The 26554-nt window shown below is 39.4% G+C and overlaps 1 protein-coding gene and 1 non-coding gene across 6 annotated transcripts in view; one reads left to right on the forward strand and one right to left on the reverse strand.

The window, feature by feature from the left end:
- Positions 1-26554, forward strand: part of BCAT1 (branched chain amino acid transaminase 1) — a 269064-nt gene that overhangs the window by 111226 nt on the left and 131284 nt on the right. The window lies entirely within an intron of this gene.
- LOC115839170 (U6 spliceosomal RNA) lies at positions 4612-4719 on the reverse strand. Its single transcript, XR_004033940.1, has one exon. It is a non-coding gene; the product is annotated as a U6 spliceosomal RNA (small nuclear RNA).

The following is a 26554-nucleotide window of genomic DNA, read 5'->3' on the forward strand; positions in this document are numbered from 1 at the left end:
TTAAAACCCAAACCTCGGGGGTCAAGTGACAAAGTGAGATGGGAGGATGTTTGCTTTTGATACATCTGACATCTCCCATTGCTGTGACTGCTTCCTGCACTTCATCCTTACAGGCACTGCTCACTCTTTGGTGATAAAAGGAAAGGGGGAAAGGTACTCACACAAAGCATTTTTAATTATCTGTTAATTGGATGAAATGGCAGTTAAAGTGCCTAAGGGCTATATGCATATTCACAGATTGTCTTCAAAGGGTACAATTACCAAAGCCAATGAAAAAGATTATGAGTTCATATTGGATTGTGATTTGGGGCGGAGGAGTGTGAGGTCTGTTCAGATATCTTCCTCCAAATAGCTCCTAAGATTAATTTGTCTCTCTGGTTTTATATGATAATGTGTAGAGGTACAGTTTGCCTGGGAGCATAGTATGTTTGTCAAAGGAACAATTTCCACAGTGGGTAGTCATTGGCCACTTTCCTGATTGCTCTAGGTGTACAATACTCAAGAGGTACAGGATGGATTTCTTACTCAATATAAAAGTTTAGATAATATTTTCCATGATTTCCATGTCTAATATTATTTCCATCAGAAATAAGTATTTCTGCTGTGGTAAAGATTAAATATAATATTCCCTTTGTGAATTTCCATGGGAACATAAAAACAGTATTTTTGAGAGTAGTAGCAACATTTTCTTTCAGAGCTGCCGAAAAGAGTATGGAAAAGACATTTTGGGATACCATGCTGAACTCCTCTCTCTGCCTTGAAGAATATTTTGACAGTTAAGATTTAATGTCCGAGTGACAACGCAGTAAACATAAGTTCAAATTCCACAGGGCCCAGGAATGGATGGGAATTACAGGCACTTTACTCTGTCTGCCCGCGTCCTGCTCAGCTTCTGAGGTCGGTGCAGGGGAAGATGTGGAAGGGGAAAAAAGCCATACACATCCCCAGGGCACCCTCTAAGTGCCTGAGTTTTTGTCACTATATTCCTGCCCCTTCAGATAATGTAAGGCAAGTGGCGAAATATAAATGCTCAGTGACCACAGTATGGAGATTTCCAAAGATAAAAGTTTTTTCAGTTACTTTGTGGGCAGGTCCATCTGAAAGAACAATTGACTTTTTTAAAAATATTTTTTAAATTAATAGATTATTATTTTTAAAATGTTAATTGAAATATAGTTGATTTACAATGTTGTGTTAGTTTCAGGTGTACTGAAAAGTGATTCAGTTTGTGTGTGTGTGTGTGTGTGTGTGTATGTATATATATGTATATATATACATATGTACACACACATATATATATTCTTTTTTAGATTCTTTTCCATCATAGCTTATTACAAGATACCGAGTATAGCTCCCTGTGCTATACAGTAGGTCTTTGTTGGATAGCTATTTTATGTATAGTAGTCTGTATATTTTAATCCCAAACTCCTAATTTATCCCCCCCTTCCTTTCCCCTGTGGTAACCATAAGTTTTTTTTCTATGTCTGTGGGTCTATTTCTGTTTTGTAAATTAATAGATTATTTTTTAGAGCTAGTTTAGGTTTACAGAAAAATTGAGCATAGGTACAGAGTTCCCATTCTCTACCTTCCCCCATTCCCTTATTATTAACGTATTGCAATAGTGTGGTACATTTGTTACAATTGATGAACCAATATTGATACGTTATTATTTTTTAAAATTTATTTTATTTATATTTATTTTTGGCAGTGTTGGGTCTTCGTTGCTGCGCGTGGGCTTCTTATCGTGGTGTCTTCTTTTGCTGTGGAGCATGGGCTGTAGACACATGGGTTTCAGTAGATGTGGCACGTGGGCTCAGTAGTCGTGGCTTGTGGGCTCTAGAGCGCAGGCTCAGTAGTTGTGGCGCACGGGCTTAGTTGCTCCGTGGCATGTGGGATTGTCCTGGACCAGAGCTTAGAACCCATGTCCCCTGTATTGGTAGGAAGATTCTCAACCACTGCACCACCAGGGAAGCCCCAATACGTTATTATTTATTAAAACCGATCCTTCACTTAGGATTCACTTTTGTGTTATACAGTTTTATGGGTTTTGACAAATGCGTAATGTCTTTTTTTTTAATATTTGAAATTGAATAACTATAAATTTTTTTTAAAACCCCACATTTGTTTATTTATTTATTTATTTTTGACTGTGTTGGGTCTTTGTTTCTGTGCGAGGGCTTTCTCTAGTCGTGGCAAGCAAGGGTCACTCTTCATCGCAGTGTGCAGGCCTCTCACTATCGCGGCCTCTCTTGTTGCGGAGCACAGGCTCCAGATGCGCAGGCTCAGTAGTTGTGGCTCATGGGCCTAGTTGCTCCGCGGCATGTGGGATCCTCCCAGACCAGGGCTCAAACTCGTGTCCCCTGCATTAGCAGGCAGATTCTCAACCACTGCGCCACCAGGGAAGCCTGCGTAATGTCTTATATCTACCATTATAGTATCAGATAGAATAATTTCACCTAAAAATCCCCTGTAAGAGACATTGACTTTATAGCTATTTAAGAAGTGTGTTCCCAGCCTCCTGGCCCTCTGGACACAGTCTAGCTCCACAGGGCTGAATTCTGTAACCAAGAGGTGCTCTGTAGTAATGAGAGATGTGTGGCCTGGTGGTAAAGTGAATTGGCCCTGCTCTGCCACTGCCACATCATTTAGCCTCTCTCGTCTGTAAAATGGAGCTAAGTATACAGTACTTGGTACGTGAGTATTAGATGAGATTATACATGTAAAGAACTTAGAACAGTGCCAGGTAGACAGCAGGTACTCCATACATTTTAGCTGAAATGATTATTCAAAAATGAACGTAGGTGTAGAACTAAACACATACACACATATACACACACAGGAGTACAAGTTAAATTAGGAAAATCCAAATAAGTTCAGTGGGTTGTATCAATGTCAACATCCTGGTTGGGATAGAATCCTACAGTATTGTAAAATATTACTTATCACTGGGGAGATTGGGCAAAGTGCAGCTCTATTATTTCTTACATGTAGCATGTGAATCTACAATGGTCTCAATAACAATTTCAATTTAAAGTAATTCAGGCAGCGGCGGGGGGCAGTGCTTTAGGGGTTACCAGTTAGAGATGGAGAAATGGCAACGGGGAATCATTGATCACACCCCACCTGGGAACCAAAACCAGCCATCAGGGCCTTTGGGAAAAGTTGGGGAAATTTGGATACAGAATGAGAATTGTGCTCTTATTTTTGTTAGAATGACCTGGGTATTGTGGTTATAGAAGGAAAAAAAGATGAATTTAGTGCCTCAACTCTTCATGGCCTGAACCTGCAAGGCTGTGACAAGCTGATTATTAGAAAGCCTCCCTACATAACTCTTTATATATATATATATATATATATATATTTATTTATTTATTTATTTATTTATTTGGCTGCACTGGGTCTTAGTTGCAGCACAGAGGACCTTCAGTTGCAGCCTGTGGGATCTAGATCCCTTACCAGGAATTGAACCTGGGCTCCCTGTATTGGGAATGCAGAGTCTTAGCCACTGGATCCACCAGGGAAGTCCCCCAACATAACTCTTTACTTCAGAGTTATAATCACCACCATGGTCTCAATGTCTGCTCAAAATTTCTAGAAGAGAAACTCAAAAAGCCACAGCAGGCTATTATTTTGCCCAAGACCTAAGCCTTTAGATACTGCAAACAAAAAGTCCTTCTATAAGAGGGTCACCAGCTCTACGGGACATATTCTCAATAAGGGATTATTAATCGTACATTATGTGCAAACTTCCTCTCAAAATGAACTACCCAGATATAAAACGGAACAACAGGCTCTACTGAGGATTCAGCCTCCTTGAATTTGAATGCCACAGATGTATTCCCAGCAAGACAAATGAATGAGTAATTATGACTCAGCACAGTGATAGACTGTATGCTTTAGACAGTGTCATTTCGACTTTAGCCAAGGCGTTTAATGTCCCTGTTTGTAAAACACTTTGTTCCCATAAACAGCTAGATCTTGGGAATTTCCTTATTATCTAACTTTCAAGTTCTTGCAACCGAGGAGTGCATTTCCAGGCATGAAAGTTTAGGGAATGCCTTTTCACCTACTGAAGATATTCACATTGCTTGGAAGTTTTAGATAAAGAACTGCTCTATCTCACCTTCAAAGAATTGTAATAACATATGCATTTTTTTCCTCTCTAAAGATCTTTTGTCGACCAGGCTCCTCTCTTTCTGATCTTTTCTGATAGAAAGTTACCAGCATGAACATGCTTGTGGTATTCCTGGAACTGTTATGTTAAACTAAATTTTTAAAGGTATTTTGAATTCAAATATGAAAATAAGCTCCCGTGGGTTATTCTTCCTGAGTGTAGATATATATATTTCTTTTTTTTTTTTAACATCTTCATTGGAGTATAATTGCTTTACAGTGTTGTGTTAGTTTCTGCTGTATAACAAAGTGAATCAGCTATATGTATACATATATCCCCATATCCCCCTCCCTCTTGCGTCTCCCGCCCACCCTCCCTATCCCACCCCTCTAGGGGGACACAAAGCACCGGGCTGATCTCCCTGTGCTATGCGGCTGCTTCCCACTAGCTATCTATTTTATATTTGGTAGTGTATATATGTCCATGTCACTCTCTCAAAAAATATGGAACGCTTCACGAATTTGCGTGTCATCTTTGCACAGGGGGCCATGCTAATCTTCTTTGTATCGTTCCAATTTTAGTAAATGTGCTGCCGAAGCGAGCACTAAATATATATTTCCATTCCTATATTTTAATTATAAAAATGTGGGGTTTTAAAAATATTTATTTATTTATTTGGCTGTGTCGGGTCTTAGTTGCAGTACGTGGGATCTTCGTTGCGGCGTGCAGGAGATTTTAGTTGCTGCATGTGGGATCTAGTTCTCTGACCAGCGGTCGAACCCGGGTCCTCTGCATTGGGAGTGCAGAGTCTTAGCCACTGGACCACCAGGGAAGTCCCTATAAAATGTGTTTTTAAATGTACGCTTCACGGATCAGATATTTAGGACAGGTACCATCCACACTCCACCCACAGTAGTAGCTCGTCAACACTCAGGGAGTTATTTTTTATAGATTAAATAGAACAGTTAAATCACATACGAGTAACCTGGGCTACCAAATTTAGTTTCTCTCTTGGTTAGTATTGTTTCTTTCAGCAGCTTTACCCATATATTACAGGTTGCTTCTCATTTGTTTGCAATGAAAATATTGTCTCATGCGTTAAAGTTTTTTGGTTTTTTTAAATTCTGAAAATGGAGAAGTGTTTGTTCAGGTGATGGTTTAGGCATCAATCACAATTTCCCCTTTTGCAAGAAAAGGGGGTGGTGGGAGTTGTTAACAATTAACAAGTAATCTCTAGTTCCCTTTCAGATTCCATATCCTTTGAGTCAACTCATTAGTAGCTCAGAAGAATACCCAGAAAGCTGTGGCATCTAATATCTGTTTTAAAAAGATAATTTTCTATCTTCCCAACTACTCTTCTCAACTTGAAATGTCCCAGTTGGTTTAGCTTTCGCCAGATTTAAATTTTTCCTGGCACAAAGTTAAAGCTATTTTGGTAAATTTTAGCTTACTTTGCCTTGAAACCCATTGAAGTTTAAGTGATAAATAAAATTATCATTTTTCCTCTGAGTCAACAAACATGAGACATTATTCTGAGAGATGGAAAGGGGAAGTTTACAACCATACTAAGTCAAAGTTTTTGATAAACTAACGGTGATATCAGCATTAGGTATCCAAAGAACAATATGGCTCTTTAAGGTAAATCTATCTTTGGAATAAGTAGAATAAAAGTAGTTTTCTCTGAGATTCTCTCATTTAGGGCATTAATTTGAGTGCCTTACACACACACACACACACACACACACACACACACACACACACACACACACACACACACACCCCTACCTGCTGTACTTAGAAACTAAGTACCTGGATTAAATTGTATTTCTAGATAGATATTGATAGATAGGAAGATAGATATAACATAGCCGAATGTCAGTTATAGTTATAAAAATATAGACCATGCTAACTATACCTTTATATAAATAAATAAATGGACCAGTTTGTCTCTCTAAAGCCTTTTATGGCTTTAATTGGACTGCTTGTTTCCTTTAGCCTTTCGTTGTTATAGCTATAGGACAGTTAGCCGTACTTGAGTACATATTATCAGGTAGGTGTTTTTTTCCCCATTAAGTGTCATTTTTACTAGATTCATTTATTTATGTATTTATTTATTTTTGGCTGCGTTGGGTCTTCGTTGCAGTGCATGGGCTTCTCATTGCGGTGGCTTCTCTTGCTGCTGAGCACGGGCTCTAGGTGTGCGGGCTTCAGTACTTGTGGCGCAGGGGCTTAGCTGCTCCGCAGCATGTGGGATCTTCCCGGACCAGGACTTGAACCCGTGTCCTCTGCGTTGGCAGGCGGATACTAGATTCATTTAGTTTGAATTTGAAGGTAAGCTCCTAAAAGCTTGCACTTGAAGCAGCATACTAAGCCATGCTTAGTACAACTGGAATTGTATCACAGCTCAATATTTTGGGCTTTTTAAAGGTAAAGGAGTAATATTGTTCTCTTAAAAGAGCAAAATCTGTCCTCATACAAAATCTGTCCTTTGGTAGAGAAAGATTCGTTCTTTAATGTGGGGAAGATGAATACTTTTATGGAGTACAGTTTCTGTATCTTCCTCCGTAAGAGTTTAAACTAGTGTTTTATTCTGCAGCCTTTCCAGGCAACCCCTGTTCTTTTCACTTTTATCTTGTCCTTATTTTGGCTTTCCTAAAATAATCTCATTTTCATGGCTTGCATAACTTGAGCATACATTTCCTGATAAAACGCACTTTCCAACCCTTACTCCTTTCACTTAACACTTAAAACGTGTCCTGTCTCCAGTGATTGGAGGTCCTCATTGATTTCAGTTACCAGGATCACCCCCAGATTATTCTTCATATCAGACTTTGCATAGGCTTGGTTTTGTTGACGTGGACACAATTACTTTTTTATTTTCCAAAAGACATGCAGACCTCTTCTTCCTGTCTTAAATTAGCTTTAAGATCTGATTTGTTTCTACCCAACACAAAGGAATATTGCTCATGCTGGATATCTTCACACCTCCCAATCAGTGACTTTCCTGAAAGTTCTTTTTCTTTTTAATAATAATTTTATTTTAATGACTTTATTTTTTATTTTATTTTTTTTGCGGTACGCGGGCCTCTCACTGCTGTGGCCTCTCCCGTTGCGGAGCACAGGCTCCGGACGCGCAGGCTCAGCGGCCATGGTTCACGGGCCCATCCGCTCTGCGGCATGTGGGATCTTCCCGGACTGGGGCACGAACCCGTGTCCCCTGCATCAGCAGGCAGACTCTCAACCACTGCGCCACCAGGGAAGCCCCTAATGACTTTATTTTAATAGTGATTTGTGGTTGTGAGGATTCTATGAGTTCATTTATGTAAAGCATTTACTCAGTTACTGTTAGTTTTTCTGGATATTCCTACTGGGTTTGTTACTACTGGACATTTTTGTCTTTCTTCCAGGACTGCGTTTTGGATACTGATTGCTCTCTACTTTGGCAGATGTCCATTGTTAGCTCTCTCTTGTTGGTTGTTATTGTGGGTTCTCTGCCCTCTTCTGCCTCCACAAGGAACTCTGCACTGTAGTTTCTTTTTATTTATTTATTTCTTTAGGCTGCGCCAGGTCTTAGTTGCAGCACGAGGGATCTTAGTTACGGCATGCAGACTTCTTGGTTACGGCATGCCTGCAGGATCTAGTTCCCCTGCCAGGATTCGAACCCAGGCCCATTGCATTGGGAGTGTGGAGTCTTAGCCACTGGACCACCAGGGAAGTCTCTGAAAGTTCTTTTTCTGTCTTTAAAGTCTAGTCCTTGACTGCAAATCCCTCAGAATTCTTACAGTCTATTCATAGAAAATGTTGTCCTTTCCTCAAGAAATTTATGACTTAATATGGGGAAGCTGGAAGAAGGAATCAAATATTACCTTATCTTGTTAGGAATGGGTAGAATTAATTTGGAAATGCTTCTTAGATTACGTAGATTTACAGCTGTAGTCTAGTAGTATATAGCTGGATGGATAACTTCCCTGAGATTTCTGACTTCCTCAGAATATTGGAACACTTGTTGAGCTTATTTCTTTTTCTTTGGCTGCGCTGGGTCTTCGTTGTGGCACGCGGGTTCTTCTTCATTGCAGCACTCGGACTTCTCTAGTTGTGACACGTGGGCTTCAGAGCATGTGAGCTCTTGAGCACGAGGGCTCAGTAGTTGCGACGTGCAGGCTTAGTTGCCCCGCGGCCTGTGGGATCTTAGTTCCCTAACCAGGGATTGAACCCACGTCCCCTGCATTGGAAGGTGGGTTCTTAACCACTGGACCACCAGGAAAGTCCCCAAGCTTATTTCTTATATTTATCAATATTGACCTGGCAACCTTAATATGTCATGGGAGATAACTGATACGATTATAGTTAGTGGATTGGATATGGGGACCTTCTAATTTAAGGTATATGCATATTTTTTCCTCCTTCAAGAAATGCAGAGAAGTTCAGATCTGGTTTTATCAATGTGATTTTGTAATTTCATGTTAGTTGAAGTGAATTCCCTTGATTCCAAGGCTTAAATGAGAAGTGATTAAGACAGAAAGAAACTGGACATCTGAGCAACAGGTGTTTCACGTGAAATTCTCAGCAGTAAACCGGGGAACACAGGAAGGTGTCATATGCAACACACATAGATGATAGATGGTGGTGTGAAAGAACAAGAGGATGCCAGAGTGGGCCGAGGAGAAATGAAACAAGAGAAGAAGGAGGCAGGGCCAAGCATGTGAAAAGAATGTTTCAAAAAGGTGGTTGATGGACTTCGAAGAGAGGTACTTTTATTTTTCCTTAGTTTAGGCTATGTTTAGGTGTTCACCTAATTACTCTTTACTTCCAGGCAAAATGAGAGAGTGAGTTCTCATACAGAATGCTTGGCCCATAAATCACAAGTTTTGTTGATAAATACTTCAAAACAGAAGTATTATTTCTCATGGGTTTTCACTAAGAGAGTGTTTGAGATATATAGGGGTCTACTTATGGAAATTAAGAATATTCTCTCCTTAGTGTTTTTCTCTCCCTGCATCTTCCCTGCCCATACTATTTTCTCCACTTGCTTTTTTGACTCGAATACCAGGTGTTGAACAAGCCCAAAGATTATAAGCTTATAATCTCTGTCATCAAATGACCTTAATTTTGCCTTCATTTTTTAATGAGTAACTGGATCATGAGTGAGTTTTAGAAATATTCAACTAAAAACCAGGAACATTGATTAATTTCTGGAGGCCGATTAATTTGATTATTTTTATTAAGAAAAGATTAGAGATTCCTCTTTGGTTACGAAGAAGTATAAATTTTGTTCACTGCTATGGAATAGCCATTGCCCCAGTTGATGGAGAAATAAATGGGAATTCATTCAAAATTGAAATACCGTATTATAGAAATGATTTTACTTACAAGATTCAATATTTGATTATTTTTGAACTAAATTTTGATGACATTACATATACAAAATTGCATAAGCTTACTCTGCCTGTAAAAAAATAAGGAAAAAAAGCAAATTCGTAAAGAATATAATTATACCTCTAAAGTGATCTGATAATGCTTAACCTTTGGGATGGAAACAAGGACAACTTGACCGAAGAAAATGTCATTACCAATCTCCTTGAAGCAAGGAGTGATTAAACGCAAAGGAGCAGTATTTCTTTTCTTTTCTTTTCTTCTTTATTTATTTAATTTATTTATTTTTGGCTGCATTGGGTCTTTGTTGCTGCACATGGGCTTTCTCTAGTTGCGGCGAGAGGGGGCTACTCTTCATTGTGGTGCGCGGCCTTCTCACTGCGGTGGCTTCTCTTGTTTCGGAGCATGGGCTCTAGAGTGCGGGCTCAGTAGTTGTGGTGCACGGGCTTAGTTGGTCCATGGCATGTGGGATCTTCCCAGACCAGGGCTCAAACCCATGTCCCCTGCATTGGCAGGCGGATTCTTAACCCCTGAGCCACCATGGAAGCCCAAGGAGCAGTATTTCTTTCTTTCTTTTTTTTTTTTCTAAGATGAAATTTTTTTAATTTCAGATATGGTAGCATTAAGACCATGGAATGGTGTCAAAATAAGCAGTGCCACACCTTTGGAAGGCATTAAAACAAATGTTTTAATAATTAAGAAATAAATATTGTATTTCATATTTTAAAATATGTTTACATAGAAATACGATAGAACATTTTACAATTACTGAATTTTTATGCTTTTCTGCTGCTTAAGAAATTTTCCATAATCCAAAGAATTAATTATGTTCACTTTGTAACTGTAGTTTAAATTATTGGAGGGAATTTAATAAATTAAATTATAGTCAATACTTAGGAAAAATTTGCTTACCAAATCATATTTATTTCATGTAATATATATGTGTGTATATATATAATATATATATATAAAACAAAGCACAAAGGGTTATAAATATTCTTCTCCACGCTCAAAAGACCTTCAGATAGTGAAGAATCATATTAACACAACCAATTTATTTATTGCATTGTCTTTAATGGTTATTAAAAGATGTTAGAAAAAGAGAATGCTCAGATATAGATTCACTTTATTTTAAGAAAATCTTAAGTATCCAAACCGTGGATTCTTAATCCACATAAATAAATGACTGTTCTTTTCATAAAACATAACCATAGTTTTCTCCAAAAGAGCTAGTTTTCCCCCTTATTCATTTAAAGCAGTATTTGTTTCATAAAACTTAAACTCAGAGCTTTTAAGAACTCTTCTATTTATATATGTATGACACACCCATTACTGTATTATACTAGATTACTTCTCATTTTCCTTACATTTTTATTTTTATTTAAATTTGATTTATTTTTTTATTTGGTTGCACCGGGTCTTAGCTGCAGCAGGCGGTCTCCTTAGTTGCAGCTCATGGGCTCCCTAATTGCAGCAGGCGAGCTCCTCAGCTGCAGCTCGTGGGCTCCTTAGTTGCGGCATGCGAACTCTTAGTTGCAGCATGCATGTGAGATCTAGTTCACTGACCAGGCATCGAACCCAGGCCCACCACATTGGGAGTGCGGAGTCCCATCCACTGCGGCACCAGGGAAGTCCCCCCTTACATTTTTAAATTTCAGAGAGTAGAATTTACAAAAGATAATTTTTTTTTTTAGAAATTTCATGTAATGTCTGAAACATTTATATTAACATATTTCCATACAAAAGTATTTCTTGAGTTGATTGAAGAGTGCTGTAATTTTCCTTGTTCTAAGAAGTTAAACATTTAAAAATTAACATATACTCTCTGTTGCTCACAAGAATTTTATCTTCTGAATCCTCCTCTCACTAGCTGATTTTTCGATAGGTGTGTTCTCTTTTATTGTTTCATTATGCAGTCTTTGAGTCATTTTAAAGTTATTAAATATTTTAAGTTAGATGCAGCAATTTGAAACATCTCATATGACATTATAATTTTTTTGAGCAGTTTTTGTGTCTAGGCTCCATGTGCACATGTCTCTAGAAGTGCCTTCTATTTTTCAAATATTTAGCGGAAAAGTTTAGAAAGAAACATATCTTGGAAGTTTTTCACATGGGCACTGTGTACATTCAGGGTCATAAGTACTGTGGGCCCTCCGTATCCAGAGGTTCTGCATCCCCTCAAATGGAAGATCGACTACTAGCCATTTTATACAGGGGACTTGAGTATCCGCGGATTCTGGTATCCAGGGAGGTTCTGGAACCAATCCCCCATGGATACTGCAGGATGAATGTGTATTTGAAGCTATTTTTTAATACTGCTATGTTTTGTTTTATCTATTTGTTGTGTCTATACTCTAAAATATCTATAGGGAATTTATTTCTCACGAGGATTTAATTGCCAACTTACTACCTATGTAGAAATTTAACATGGATTTGTGAGTTCATGGATGTATTTCTAAAGTGTACATAGTACTATGTATCAGCAAGCACAGCGATCCGCTTCCAAAAGGAATGGGATGTCAGTGTAATTACACTGGTATCCACTGCTTTTCAAAAGTTTGCTTCAAGCCATGCTGCTTTTAAGGAAGACCCTCATTAGTCCCTGTTTTTGCTAATGGACAGAAATCCAAACAGGTTTCCACTTTCAGAAAAAAAGTGAAAATAGCAATCAGCATTTGTTTTGCAGGGAGTTGTTATAGAGGCATCACAGGTCTAGTAGCTTGAGTGGCCCCGCCAAGCTCCTTCCCAGGGAAATACATGCAACATCTCAGAATCAAGCCGCCATAGCTTTGAACTGTGTCTGTGAGCATCTGTGCTTTATCTCAATATATTTTGTTCATCCATTAGCAAGATGTGTTCTACAGTAATTGCTTCTTCACTTTACACCATTTCAACTTAGGAAAGTTTTCATAGGAAGGATCTACTTGCAGGTAAACCTACATCTCCATTTTATTTTAGGATATGGATAACGCTACACACACACACACACACACACACACACACACATGCACACACACAAACACACAAATCAGGATCTGGACTTTAATAAACCTTATAGAATAATAATGTCTGTTTCATTGCCAAACATGACTGCTTTGGTGTGTATTTGTGTAATGATGGGGCAGGATGGGTAGGGCGTACAGGAGTGAGTTAAGTTAGTACCAATTATACAAGGTCAAGGAACCGTGGACTCACATATTTCAAGTGACCCAAGACACTGTTGCTATAACATTTTCTCAAAATGGTCTTCCCTTTGCCTGAGAAGAGTAAAATAATATAGTGTAAGTTAGCTGAGGAAATTACCATGTGCCCACGAGCCTTGAGAGAAATCAGGTCATCTTCATAGAAATCAGGTAGTAAGCCCTTGCAAAACTTAATATGTATGGTATTTCTTGCTTCCCATTGTATTCTTGCCAGAATTGTGTGACATTCATATTTATGGTAGGCAATGTGCAAACATTTGGCTGTGGCAAATTCTGGACTCTTAATAGGCTGGGGACAACCAGCAGGAAGGAACAGGGAGGGTGAGTGAGCAGAATCAGAAGACACTGAAACATGGGGAACAGGTATGGGTACACTGGATTGTCTGTCAGCAACTCAGCTTCACTCATGTCCCCTTAAACATTTTCCTCCTGCAGGGACGAACTCCAGAAATACTGTTCTCAGAATCCCTCTCCAATATGTTTCTGGATTAGATTCTGCTAAATGGTAGACATTCCCATGAGGTTTGGAGGGTGCACAAAGGGAGAGCCGTTATTTTCCAGTGGCAGCTGGGGTCATCCGTGGTGGCTTCCTCTGTCTTCTGGAGTCCTGCTGGGAGTTACCCACTGCGGTGCCACAGGTGGCTGAAGATCTCCAGTAGAAGTTTTCCTGTGATCCCTGTACTTCCTGATTAAATAACTTGGCCAAGGTCAAACAGCTAAGCAAAAAAAGCATGAATTCAAGCTCAAGAACTGAACTCCAGAGCCTATGCTTTTAGCCACTCTCTGTAGTGACTGCTACAGAGTGGAGATGGGATGCTATTCCGCTGTCTTCAAGTGCTCTTGTATTTTCTTTTCATCTTTGACAAATCCTCAGGCCAACCTTTGACCATCCCTTAACTGTATAATGTTAACCTTCTCCATTGCTTCCATTATTCTGTTAACGCAAAATAGAGCAACAGTCTGTCCTTTCTGCCAGCCGCAACAACCTAAAGCAAGGCTCTATTTTATTGAAAGCCTGGAGAGGTACCTTATTTGTGGAATTTATTTAACAACCTTAGCTTAGAGAGACTGTACTGGGGTAGCTTTATTAGTACTTCCCAGACCTCACTGTACACTCCAGTCTCTAGGAGGACATTTCAGTAATAAGCATCCCCACGTCCCACATCAGACCTACTGAATCAGAATCTGAGGATGGGACCCAGACATCTGCATCTTTAACAAGCATCCCCAGGTGATTATCGTGCATTCCGATAGATACTGATCCCCATCCTGTGGTCTGAAGATACTAACATTTCAACAGAGGAGAGGGTTATTGGAGGAAGTTCTACATACCCTGCTTCAAACAAAGCAATTCCATTTTTAGCTTGTTTATACATTGGAGTGCCATTGGATTTTATTTGCTAAAAGAGTTCCAGTACTTTATTTTTAAACCACTACCATTCTCTCAGTTGAATAGCTCTCCTCAACTCTACATATTTTCCTGTTTAATTCCTCAGCAGCAGCACAAAGTTCCAAATGCCTTTCTTTCCCAGCTCACCAGGACACTTCTTTCCGTTTTGCATTCCATCTCTTCCTGATTCTCATAGGTAACTGGAATTGAGCTGAAAATATTCCCAATTAGAAACACAGTCCTTTACTTTTCTCTCAGCAGTGAAATCATTGCATGCATATAATTACACAATGGAAACACTGAAGAAAGCTCCTTGGTTTTTCTTTGAACAGATTTCCATATATCTATGTGACCTTGTTTATGTTTGTCATTTATACTAATATGTTCCGAAAACAAAAGGAGAATTTAATTTGCTTGACATAATATTCAAAATCTGAGTCAGGTGTACTTTTGTAAAAAAATTAATTAATCAATTTTTGGCTGCATTGGGTCTTTGTTACTGCACACAGGCTTTCTGTAGTTGTGATGAGCAGGGGCGTCGAGCAGGGACTACTCTTTGTTGCGGTACGCGGGCTTCTCATTGTGGTGGCTTCACTTGTTGTGGAGCACGGGCTCTAGGTGTGCAAGCTTCAGTAGTTGTGGCCCGCAGGCTCAGTAGCTGTGACTTGCAGGCTCTAGAGTGCAGGCTCAGTAGTCGTGGTGTATGGGCTTAGTTGCTCCGAGGCATGTGAGATCTCCCAGACCAGGGCTTGAACCCATGTCCCCTGCATTGGCAGGCGGATTCTTAACCACCGCGCCACCAGGAAAGTCGTGAGTCAAGTGTACTTAAAAGCTAAGATCACTATGCTAAAGTAATGGTTTCTGTCATTTAATGAAACTATTAGGTTTTTCCCCTGTGTTTAATGACTAGAGACCGTAGATTCTATGTTGTGAGTCCAAGGAATTAGGGAAGGAGAGTGAACAGTACCAAGTAAAATTCCTGATGATGGCTAGAGATGGATTTCAAAGCACACACCAATCACACCACACTCACATACAAAGCCCAGAATATTTCAGAATTTTTGCCTGATGAGAATTATATGAACTTGAAAAAAATATATACTATTTTAAAACTTTAGTATGTATTTACATCACTTTCATATATAGTTATGAAATATGTCTCTGAGAAAACTGCAGACACCCTGAAGTGTTTTAATTTCTCAACTGATGCAACTATTGCCACCCCTCCCTTGTCTGAGCACCAAACCCTGTATCCTTTACCCATTATCTGTGAAACATCATGCAAAGCACTTTATGTGCATCATCTCAAACCATCCTCAGTATAATGACAGGACGTAGCTATCATATATTATTCCATTGTACAGATAGGAAAGCTAAGGCCTAGAGATGTTAGGAAACTTTCCCAAGGCGATACTGCTAGGGAAGAGAGGAAGCTGGATACACATCCTAAGGTTTTAATTCATCAATTTTTTTTGCGGTACACGGGCCTCTCACTGCCGTAACCTCTCCCGTAGCAGAGCACAGGCTCCGCTCGCGCAGGCTCAGCGGCCATGGCTCACGGGCCCAGCCGCTCCGCAGCATGTGGGATCCTCCCAAACCGGGGCACGAACCCGCGTCCCTTGCATCGGCAGGTGGACTCTCAACCACTGCGCCACCAGGGAAGCCCCTAGGGTTTTAATTCTAGCAACCAGGTGCCTACCATGATGCTATTTTGCCCAGTTCTCCAGTGAAACAAATGTTAAATGTCAGCTGGCCAATCACTAGCCAAATCTCTTTTCTCCTCTGCCTTTTACTACTTCCTCCTTTTAAGGTTCAGGAGGTAGCATGCTCTGGTGGGATAAGCACTGTCTCTGTTGCTTTGGCAGATACATGAACTTGGCAGATGTATCCATTATTTCAAGCCTATGAGCTTCAATTCCTCTGAAAAATGGGCACATCAACCCTACAGGGTTGCTGTGAAGATGAAACAAAATAATATGTATGGATGTGCTCTACCAGGGCCCAGTCAATGGGCGTTCAATAAATGTGAGCTTTTCTTCTTGCCTACTTTTCTCTTCTTTTCTTTGTTATTAGCTCCACAAAAACAAACAAATGGACACAAAAACCCTAAGCTGCTTTTTATTCTATGTTCTTTGAGTCCCCATAATTGGAGGTGTTCAAAGAAAAAAATGAATGACTCCTTGATGGAATGTTGTGGCTGGGATTCAGGCCATCTGGGTTACTGGCTTCACCAACACTTAATTCACCTTAACTCTCCACTTCTATGATTCCATGACAAATTACTGATCAGAATGTGTCATTTTATTTTTAAAGGATTTAGTTACGGGTAACTTTACCCTCTGCACCTCTTTTTTTGGTTACCTCTTATTGTGTCAAAAACAGATGTGAAGGAGAATGACCTCAAAGGGTGCAGTTAAGTGAATGGTAGTGCATTCATTTAAGAGCCTGGTATACAAATTGATGATAATAAAGTAGAACAGAAATACACGCTTTTATATCTATTCCGGTTTAGCGACTGCCCAGATTGTGATCGATAAGTCATTCAAAGGAAGTCTATGTTGCCAGAAAGTCACTTCAGATTCTTTAACAAATTTCTCTACTATTGGACATCTAAATTTTGTATTAGGGTCAACCCTGGCTTCTGTATCCTAAAATTTTGGTAAAAGTTAATTCTTGCTCACATGAAGCACAATGTTCCTAGTCAGGATGGTCTTCCACATGGTTGTTCCAGGGAAGGACCCAGGCTTCTTCCTCTAGTAGCTTTATCATCGTCTAGGGCTTTGGGTTTCTTCACTGGATTCCTTGTATCTCACCAACATCAGGACAAGAGAGCATGAAGGATCACTCAGGAGGTAGTTAGGGACGAGAACTTGAGGCTGTTTGTATCACTTCTTTTTTTTTAATTTAAGTTTTATTTTATATTGGAGTATAGTTGATGTACAATGTTGTGTTCGTTTCAGGTGTGCAGCAAAGTGATTCAGTTATGCATATACATGTATCCATCCCTTTTCAGAGTCCTTCCCCATATAGGTCATTACAGAGTATTGAGTGGTATCGCTTCTGCTCACATTCCATCACCCAGAAACGCAGTCCTATAATCATCTCTACCAGCAGAAGAGGCTGGGAAATGTAACCCAGCTGTGTGTCCAGGAAACAGATTTTGCTGAAGATCCAGCAGCTTCTACCATAGGTTATTTCCAATTTATGGCTATCATAAACAGCTCTGAGATGAACACCACTTTATTTCAATCTTTGGTCACATTCTTAAACTTTTCCTTAGGATGCACTATGTACAGTGGAAATTTAGCCAAAGACTAACTTTAAAACACATTTTTGCATTTTGATATAGTCAACTGGCCTTCTGAAAAGTTGGATTAGTTTGCTGCACATTAGGATTACCCAGGGAGCTTTTAAAAAATCACAATGCCCAGGTTACACTGTGGACCAGTCAAATCAGAATGTCTGGGGGTGAAACCAGACATCAGTGTTTTAAAAAGTCTCCAAGTGACCCAATGTGCAACAGAATTTGGGAACTACTGCCTTAGGGATTCCAGACCAGAACATTGAAGGACAATGTTTGTGTCTGTTAGTGACAGCACAGTGGTCCAGAACTACCTATAACAGGACTATCACATGTCAGAGAAATAGACTTTTAGCCTGTGTAAGTCTGTTATTTGCAATCTCAGTTACAGCCACTGAACCTATATACTAATAAAGGTGGGTTACTGTCATTAAAACTGACTGACTTTATTTCACACAGAAAAAATGTCTTCTCCACCAGCATTATATAATGGTAATCATTTTTCCATACTTTTTTTTTTTGCGGTACACCGGCCTCTCACTGCTGCGGCCTCTCCCGTTACGGAGCACAGGCTCCAGATGCGCAGGCTCAGCGACCATGGCTCATGGGCCCAGCCGCTCTGCAGCATGTGGTATCTTCCCGGACCGGGGCACGAACCCGTGTCCCCTGAATCGGCAGGCGGACTCTCAACCACTGCGCCACCAGGGAAGCCCAACAAGTATGCTCTTTCAGAATCCTAGTCAATTAGAAATGAGCATTAGTTTCTTCAGCTGTAAAATGATATCTATCCCTTAGGGTTGGTGTCATTATTAAGTTAGATGGTTGGGAACGTGATTGATAAATTTTAATCTCTGTATACATTCTAGTTATTTTGAGAATGATGTTCCGGTAGACCTTGAATGGCTACCCTAATTTTCAAGTCCTTTCAAAAATGCAGTGCCTTTCTTTTATTACCAAATTTGAGAAATTACTTTAAAAGACTGCTATTTTCCAAAATGTCCGTTCTCCCCATCCTGAAGTGAGAAACATCAAACACATCCCGGAGTGAATGAGGCCAGAGTAAACTATTTTCTGGATATTTCCTCTCCCCCAGAGATTTTAAAGTGGTGGACACAGGTTATAAGTCAACAAGAACTTAAACAAAGTTGTCAGCCAAAAGATGCCTTCTTGGGACTTCCCTGGCAGTCCAGTGGTTAAGACTTCGCCTTCCAGTGCAGGGGGTGCGGGTTTGATCCCTGGTCAGGGAGCTAAGATCCCACATGCCTTGCAGCCAAAAAACCAAAACAAAACAAAAGCAATATTGTGACAAATTCAATAAAGACTTTAAAAATGGTCCACATCGGGGTTTCCCTGGTGGCGCAGTGGTTGAGAGTCCACCTGCCGATGCAGGGGACACGGGTTCGTGCCCTGGTCCGGGAAGATCCCACTTGCCGCGGAGCGGCTGGGCCCATGAGCCATGGCCGCTGAGCCTGCGCGTCCAGAGCCTGTGCTCCGCAACGGGAGAGGCCACAACAGTGAGAAGACCGCGCACCGCAAAAAAAAAAAAAAAAAAAAATAGGAATAAAAAAAAAAAGATGCCTTCTTTTTTCAACTGCCACCCGTGTCTCTGGTCACATAGGGAATGGGTATGGATGGAGCGAGTCTGTGGAATATTACTCTAGCTCCCACCCTTTGCCTCCTCTTCTAGATTAGTCGTGAAATGCCAGCAACATGCTGAACCTCCGGCAGCTCGTGATCTGTATTGCTGTTATAAATACAATAAAACTGGGTGTTGAGCACTGTCGAAGGTGTCCATCACTAACCTATCAATGGCATTACTATAGAAAAGAAAGTAACTCATCATAAATGGCATTTCGGTGTTGTAAGGTTGGTGGGAAAGTTATCTGTATGTTTTAAAAGAGTCATTCAAAGCAGAGGCTCTCCACAGAACAGAAATTAACCTTAGAAAATAACGACATTTATTGAATGTGTCGGTAACTGTAGATGTTTGTACGTCTCTGTGTGCACACGCATGCGTTGGTGATGAGGCTGAACGGTAGGATGAGGTGAGGGACAAAGGTTGGGTGTTGGCAGATAAGAAGAAATAAGGACTGATCCTTCCCACAAGGAATTTTAAACTTAGTTGGACGTTTTCTTAAGAGATGGCCATGTTAAGAATACTTTGCCTAATGTGCATTAGTGAGAGAAAATTAACCAACTGTACCCTAAGTCCACAAGAACTAAAATGATAAAAGTAAAAAATGTTGCAAACACTAGAAGGCAGCTTTCCTCTACTCTGTCGCCAATATAAATGGTAATAAACCACTGCCAACACGTTGATGCCACCAAAAGTCAAGGACTTGAATTTTGGATATTTGCTCAAGGTTTTTAATTAATGCTCTAACTCACAGACCCTGCACAATAATGGCTGCCCAAGGATGTCTAGGTCTTAATCCGTGGAATCTGTGAATATGTTACTTTGCATGGAAAAAGAGAATTTGCAGATCTCATTAATGAACTTGAGATGGGGAGACTATTCTGGATAGATTGGGGGTTTGGGGGGGAGAACCCAACCTAACCACATGAGTCCTTAAAAGCAGAGAACATTTCCCAGCTGAGGTCAGAATCAAAGGGAGATGTGACCAATGTAAGATTAGTTGGAAGGATGCAGTATGGCTGGTTTTGAAGATGAAGCAAGGGAACCATGAGTGAATGTGAGTAGCTGCTAAAAGCTGTGTCCACTACAAGCTAGAAGATGCAAGGATTCTCCCCTAGGAAGGAACGCTGTCCTGCTGACACCTTGATTTTAGCCCCGTGAGACCTGTTGCCGCCTTCTAACCTCCAGAACTCAAAGATAATAAATTTGGGTTGTTTTGAGTCAATGAGTTTGTGATAATTTGTTACAGCAGTAAGAGAAAAAAAAAAAATCCTGTCTTTAAAAGTCCTCCCCGTAGGAAAGTGGCGGGTGGTGGTGGTGGGATGAACTGGGAGATTGGGATATATACACATATATACATATATACACATATATGTGTGTATATATATATATATATATACACGTATATATATACACATGTGTATATATATGTGTACACATGTATATATATATATATATACACTAATATGTGTAAAATAGATAACTAATAAGAACCTGCTGTATAAAAAATTAAAAAAAAAAAAGTCCTCCCCCTAGAACAATTTCCCCCTTTATTTATCCTACAGTTGTTTTGTTCTTGAACAATAGATGGTGCTAGGCAGCCATGTTTCTAGTGTCATCAGCCAGATCCTCCAGTTGGAAATAATTAGGACCATATGACAACAGTTGAAACAGTTACTCGTGAAAATCTACAAATCACAGAGTTGGGGATTCAGAAAACCTTCCTCAGAGTAGCGATGAACGCCAGGATGTTGGAGATTGGGTTGCTATAATTCAAAAGTAACTACTTATTAAAAACTCAAAGAACAATAAAACATATTTTCTGTTTGCTATATCGAATTGCTTACAACCCTTAAAAGTATTAAAACTTGAACTTCAATCCTCCTTCAAAAACACTGAACACCCTGAGGCCACACAGTATATGAAAGTGAATTGGAGATGAGAAACTACAGGGAAAAGGTGCTGCCAAAGGAGTTACGCTGCTGTTGCTGGCTTTTTTACATGTGGTGTGATACAACACTTAAGAAAAGCAGTGGAAGATAGCATTCATGTTTTTCTTGCAAACTATTCACGGTATGTTTTCTTATTAGTGCTGACTTTGAACAAATGCAACGTTATTTATATTTAGTCCCTAATGGGCAAGATTATATCAGTTTGACTAATTTTTAGTAGTCTAAAGTATCTGTATATGTAGATTTTTGATATTATTACAATTTGTAAAAGCATGATCTGTGCTATGATAATATTTTCGACCACAGCTCTATATTCAATTCTCTTCAGTCTAATATAATAAGACGGGTGGTTGGCATCTTGGATTTGATGACTAGCGTTGTATAATGTATCATTTCGGGACTCAAGTAAACCCTCTTATAAGAAGAGGGAAAGAGGATGCATTCTGAGGTCTTTGGGGAGCCAGTGAATGGAAAGATTTAGGAGCACTCAATGATCTCAATATCAGTATGATCACTGCTTCCATCCTTTTCCTTTTCTAAACGATAAATTAAAGATACTCATTTTCTGAATAAAAGCAAACACAGCCCTGAAGGATGAATATTTTTCAACTGAGAGTGAAGTCAGGCAATACATATCCACTTAGAAAAACCACAAACCCTTGGGAACTGAACGATGAACGCTTTGAAATTCTGAGACCATCGACTAGAAACATAGATAATGACAGAAATGTCAAGGGGACAGCATGTAATGTCAAGGAGACATCTCATTTCTCTTTAGGTAAATAACTTCTTAGTCTCCTCTAAGCACAATTCAAGATGTTATCTATTTGAAAGCCATCACTCAAGGGCCAATCCCTGGAAGACTCCATCACTCAAGGGCCAATCCCTGGAAGACTCCATCACTCAAGGGCCAATCCCTGGAAGACTCTGCTCCTACATAGGTAAGAATCAGGCCAAGAGACAGTACTTGCGCACACTGACTACCCCATACCACGGTGTATTCTGAGTACAATTATATTCAGCTTGCACTCTTGAATTAGTGAAACGAAAGAAGTGCTTAAAGGGACTGAATCAGGAGGAATACAAGTCATCAAGGGCCACACAAATGAAGAAAGATATTCTTTAAAAATTAAAATCAGGACTTCCCTGGTGGCGCAGTGGTTAAGAATCCGCCTGCCAATGCAGGGGACACGGGTTCAATCCCTGGTCTGGGAAGATCCCACATGCTGCGGAGCAACTAAGCCCGTGTGCCACAACTACTGAGCCCATGCACCACAACTACTGAAGACCTTGCGCCTAGAGCCTGTGCTCTGCAACAAGAGAAGCCACCGCAATGAGAAGCCCGTGCACCACAACCAAGAGTAGCCACCGCTCGCCGCAACTAGAGAAAGCCCACGTGCAGCAATGAAGACCCAACACAGCCAAAAAAAAAAATTAAAATCAATTTCTAAAATCTGTTTAAGTAAGGAAGAAACCAGAGCTATGGTTTTCAATTGAGGAACCAGGGAATTGTCAAAAGTTTTAACTTTTAGCAGTGTCACAAAACGTGAGAGCATTTTCTTTCTTTCTTTTTTTAATCATATGGTTTTTATTCTTCGATTTGTTAATATGGTATATCACATTGATTTGTGTATATTGAAGAATCCTTGCATCCCTGGATTAAATCCCACTTGATCATGGTGTATGATCCTTTTAATGTGTTGGATTCTGTTTGCTAGTATTTCGTTGAGGATTTTTCCATCTATATTCATCAGTTATATTGGTCGCTAGTTTTCTTTTTTTGGAGTATCTTTGTCTGGTTTTGGTATCAGGGTGATGGTGGCCTCACAGAATGAGTTTGGGAGTTTTCCTTCTCTGCAATTTTTTGGAAGAGTTTGAGAAGGATGGGTGTTAGCTCTTCTCTAAATGTTTGATAGAATTCACCTGTGAAGCCATCTGGTCCTGGACTTTTGTTTGTTGGAAGATTTTTAATCACAGTTTCAATTTCATTACTTGTGATTGGTCTGTTCATATTTTCTATTTCTTCCTGGTTCAGTCTTGGAAGGTTATACCTTTCTAAGAATTTGTCTATCTCTTCCACGTTGTCCATGTTATTGGCATAGAGTTGCTTGTAGTAGTCTCTTAGGACGCTTTGTATTTCTGCCGTGTCTGTTGTAACTTCTCATTTTTCATTTCTAATTTTATTGATTTGAGTCCTGAGAGCATTTTCTTATAAATCTACTGTCATGGTCAAAATGCTCTCACAACCTAATTGTTAGGAATTTATAAAATTATTTGCAGTGTATTTATATACTTTATAGGAACGGGTGAGAAATTGTGTATGGCAAGGGGGAGGGGTGGCGGACGGTGGAAGTAGAGGCAACAGAGGGCTGGTGGCAGAGAGAGGTGACAAAAAAAATCAGTCTTATTTAAAACTGACTTAAATGACCACCAGAGGGACTCCAAAGTTCACTCATTGATATTGTACTCCAAGCAAGAAACGTTTTAGAAGATTTAGATTTAGGAATACGCTAAATAGTTAAAATATGGATAAAATACAGGAATAGGTGTTAGCCATTAATTCAGAGGAAGAAACTCAGATGTTTAAAATTGAGAGTTTTCAAAGACCACCAGTGGGGATAGAAAAGACTGTAATAATTGATATGAGAGATTTGTTAAATAGTTAAATTTGGTCTGGATTTAAAATGCTGTTTTATTTCCCCAAATTTCCAGTCTCTGTTCTGCCAGAAGGTGTTGCTGTAATATAGCTGGGCTTGGAGGACAAAGTAATGTGGGATGAAATGTGGTCAGACTGAATAAAAATGTAAACCATATAAGTATATAGAATTCAGGCACAAAGCTATCCATTATATGGGGAAAAGAGGGCTTTACTGTAGTATGTGTCCTGCTATAAATAGTTCAGCAAAATGTAAACATGAAATATTTCCCCAGTGATATTTGCAGCCATATAAACAGTAACCCTACTTTTCTTTTCATTAACTCTCATTTCTTAATAAAGGGACTTCTGTAGGGTGAAATTTGGGAAAAAATAGAAATGATCTGTAACTTTTTTTATAACAGGCTATAGCATACATGGAATAAAAACTGGAATTTAAAACCAGCAGATTTTTTTTTTTTTTTTTTTTTACAAACCAAAGCTTTGCTTTAATGTATGAAGTCCCATATGTTATAGAAACAAGCACAGTGGTGCACAAAGGAAGAAAAACTAACAAAGGATTGAATAAACTGGAATACAATCTTCTTTTTCTTTTTTTAAAGTTAGGATTTCTTCCAATATTGGTAAACAAAACTCAAACTGAATACTTCTTTTAAAAATCTCACACAGTCAGTCAAAATTTTAAAACTGATTGTTAAAATGAATGTCTTTTTAACTGAGTTAAAATGTATTTTCACTCAGACTTAATCCAGAATATATTAATTTTACTCTCAAAATTCAGACGAAGGCAACTCATTTTTTTTTTTTTTTTTTTTTTTGCGGTACGCGGACCTCTCACTGTTGTGGCCTCTCCCGTTGCGGAGCACAGGCTCCGGACGCGCAAGCTCAGCGGCCATGGCTCACGGGCCCAGCCGCTCCGCGGCATGTGGGATTCTCCCGGACCGGGGCACGAACCCGCGTCCCCTGCATCGGCAGGCAGACTCCCAACCACTGCGCCACCAGGGAAGCCCGGCAACTCATTTTTTTTATGAAGAAGTCCATACCATGCAAGGCAAAATAGATCAAGCATTTAAAATATGGGACTACAGCTTACCCCAAGTTAGCTCAGCACAAGTGAACAAACCAAAAGTAAACTAAGGCACATAGATAATCCAGCCTCCTTTAAAATACTAGATCTCAACCTTCCTATTTTCCAGTTTTATTTTTAAACCAAATTGGTAAAAACGGATCATTGGAGTTTGGAAATGCCCTTTCCACCCTGTTTTGCCCAGCTTACACTTCACTCATATTGAAAATTTGGCCCAGGTGTGATTTTTGTGCAGAAAGTTTTCTCTGAACCGAGGACTAGGCAAGCACCCCTCGTTGGTGTTACAGAGCACCCTGTACTGATTTCCACCATTACACATACTGTGTTAAAAGCAGGACCAACCCTTACTTGTCCAATGCTTAGCACCTTATCCGCAAGTTGGACAAATATCTGTAGGACTGAACTGAACTGAAACTAATTAAGACTAGATAATCCAAACATAGCTCTTTGGCAATCAGTTGTGCGTTGCCTTCAATCCTCAGTTGTAATTACCTCTGTAGAGCTTTGTGGAAAATTGAGAATCCTGCTTCATTTTTTTTAAAAAAAGCAAGACAAACCCTGCAAGGATAGGCCTGATTTAGGAGGTCTGTACCCAGATGTGTTTGAATGTTGTGCTGTGAACCACATGGCTGCAGAAGAGGGCAGCAGGGCTGTGTCTAGTGTTTAGGATCTCCTTACTGATTTCTTCTTTAAGGGAGAATAAAAAGGGGAAAAGTATCAGGACTAATAACCAGATTTCAAAGTTCTGAGAGTTCCACAGAAGAAGAACTTTGGAAGAGTGTAAAATACTTTCTGAGAAATTTTTTTTTTTAGTCTTAGATATGTGAATGACTCATATTGTGAACTCATTAAGAATGTTAAGCAAAAACTCCATAAAACTGCCATAACATTTTTCAGTTGTAGAGGTAAAAGGAGTAATTATGCGACTTCAATGAAATAATTTTTCAAATCAAAGTCAGAGATGTAATTTATTATGTTAAATGTTTTACTTCCTCCATCTTTTTGTTTGTCTAAGGTACATTATTTTTTCCCTGTGTCATGACTATATTTGAGAACCCTTGGTTTTTTTTTTTTTTAGTTGAAATGTAATTGACATACAATGTTATATTAGTTTCAGGAGTACAACATAGTGACTCAATATATGTATATATTGTGCCGTGATTAGCACAACAAGTAGAGCACTGTTGTTTTTATCATCATCTCTGATGTGTATGGAAAGGTTCTTGATTAATCCAGAGAAAGTTGTAGTCCAATTACTAAGTCATGAAGCATTTTAAAAGGAAATATTTTTGTTTCTATTTCGTAAGTAACCCTTTTCTATTTTATATGAACAAGTTAAAAACTACTATATATTTGCACGACAGCTTTCATTGATCCAAACAGAAACTCAACAGTAGATTTGATTCTGTTTGGGAAGGAATAAATTGCCTATTTTAAGGTTATTTCCTAACTATTTCTAGGCCCCCAAGTAGTGGAGAACCAATAACCTGAACAAAAGCAAGCAGTATTTCCCTCAGTATGGAGATTGGATCCTTAAACCAAGGTAGCAGCCAATGGAGCCGTTTTTCCATGTAAAAGATATTAATAAATGACTAAGTCTATGTGATACAAAGTGAGATGGAGCTTTACACCTTATATCCTTATATTCAAGAGAGAACTATATTCAGTAATTAAGGTTGTGACGTCATCTGGTGTAATTCTGTACGCTAATAAGATTAAGTGAAAACCAGGCAAATCTACAGCTAACTTTATGTCAAGAAGGCATGGACTATTCATTTAAAAAATATCTATTGAGGGGCTTCCCTGGTGGCGCAGTGGTTGAGAGTCCACCTGCCGATGCAG

The sequence above is a fragment of the Globicephala melas genome, chromosome 10 (genome assembly GCF_963455315.2).
Source record: "Globicephala melas chromosome 10, mGloMel1.2, whole genome shotgun sequence".
Taxonomy (NCBI): Eukaryota; Metazoa; Chordata; class Mammalia; order Artiodactyla; family Delphinidae; genus Globicephala; species Globicephala melas.